The sequence below is a fragment of the Chrysochloris asiatica genome, unplaced genomic scaffold (genome assembly GCF_000296735.1).
Source record: "Chrysochloris asiatica unplaced genomic scaffold, ChrAsi1.0 scaffold00098, whole genome shotgun sequence".
Classification (NCBI taxonomy): Eukaryota; Metazoa; Chordata; class Mammalia; order Afrosoricida; family Chrysochloridae; genus Chrysochloris; species Chrysochloris asiatica.
The window spans coordinates 2,768,430-2,770,208 of NW_006408616.1; positions in this window are offsets into that span (position 1 = coordinate 2,768,430).

Sequence of the window (1,779 nt, forward strand, 5' to 3'; positions counted from 1 at the left end):
AGGCAGTCTGCTCCCATAAGGATTTACAGCCTTGGAAACCCTGTGTAGGGTCGCTAAGAGTCGGAACCGACTCCACGGCAAACAACAACAACAATGATATAACTGTTATTGCTCCAGCTATCTTAATCACACTCCAGGCAATAGGAAGATAAGGGAAAAAAATGTTTCTGTCATTAAGTTTCCTACACTTACCAGTATATCCAGTTTTTGTACGTCTGTTTTTTCTGTCCTTTTTCTTTACCGCTTTGTCCAACTGGTTCCTGTTGATCCTTTGTGTTTTAATTTTAACATCACTTCTTCAGAGAAGTTTTGATGACCAGTTTATCTGAAGTAGGTGTGCCTGAAGATCTCTTTCCCATCCTCTTTTTTCTCCCTTCATAGCACGTATAATTTCTAAATTTACATTCTATTATTATTTGTTTGTTTAATTTCTGACTCCTCTTTTGGAGTGTAAGTCCCATAAATGTGCTACATTACTGTCCAAACTACATGGTACAATATCTGGAAGCATAGACCCTTAATGATTATTTATTCGTTGGATTATTAAAAAAAAAAAAAAAAAAAAAGGATGGGGAGAGTTCAGCAAAAGAAAAGTGAAATGAGACAGGGAGACAGGATTGTATTGCTCTGAAAATACCATTAAGTTGAAAGTTTCTTAGCTTCCCAACCTATCTATTCAGTCAGTTTATTAAAGTTCATAGACAGGCCAGGTAGAGCTGAGCTACAGTGAACAATTTAGGGCTTCTGAAAGGACAAAAGTTTCCTCACTCCTAATTTAAGACAGATCTACTCCACACCAGAATATAAATAACAAAATCAGAAATTTTTAATGTAAGAGTGTTTCCCAAATATGGTGATTTTTTTGAAACAATAAAATGTCTTAAGTCAAATTGGCTAGAAACAAGTAAGACTAATTTGACATCTATTATACATTGGCATGGCAGAAGATGGCTGTTATTAAGGTTTGATATACAAATCACAAGTTTTGAGCAATACCTGCCCACCTACTCAGCTTTCCATGTAGTAGAAACCTCCCTAGGCATGGCTATGTTGTTGTTGTTTAGTGCCATTGAGTCATGTCCAACTATTAGTGACCCTGTATAGGGTTTCCAAGTAATGTCTGGTGGGTTTGATCTGCCAACCTGTCATTAGCAATCCAGTGTTTGCCCTACAGCATGACACTAAGACTCCACATTAGGATCTTTGTTGGTGGTGGTAAGTGCCCTTAAGTCAGTTCTGACTCATAGCAACCCTGTATAGGTTTTCTGAGGAGCAGTCCAGTGCTGATCCTACAACACCACACAAAGAGTCCTCTGTTTAAATCAACCAAAGTTACCTGGAGTTCTAAGCAAAGCTGTAGCCAAATGTTTATGAAAATGATTGAATATACAAAGAAATGGAGCAACTCAGGGAAGCAGGTTGTTGTTGTTGTAGTTAAGTGCCGTGGAGTCAGTTCCAACCAATAGCGACCCTGTACAGGGTTTCCTGAGGCTGTAAATCTTTATGGGAGCAGAAAGCCTCATCTTTCTCCCATGGAGCAGCTGGTAGTTTCAAACTGGTGACCTTAAGGTTCTCAGCCCGATTCATAACCACTGTGCTACCAGATCCTCTTAGGGAAGCAGGTAGTTAGAAGTTATTCAATAGGATAGGAAAGCATCGCCCACAGGGTTAGACTCACTGCCAATCACTGGTCCTCCTCCATGTCAACTTCTGTAACCCAGTAGGTGTTTCTCCTACTATGTCCCAGCCTCTCAGGTGTTCTTCCTTCTCTTTTTCTCT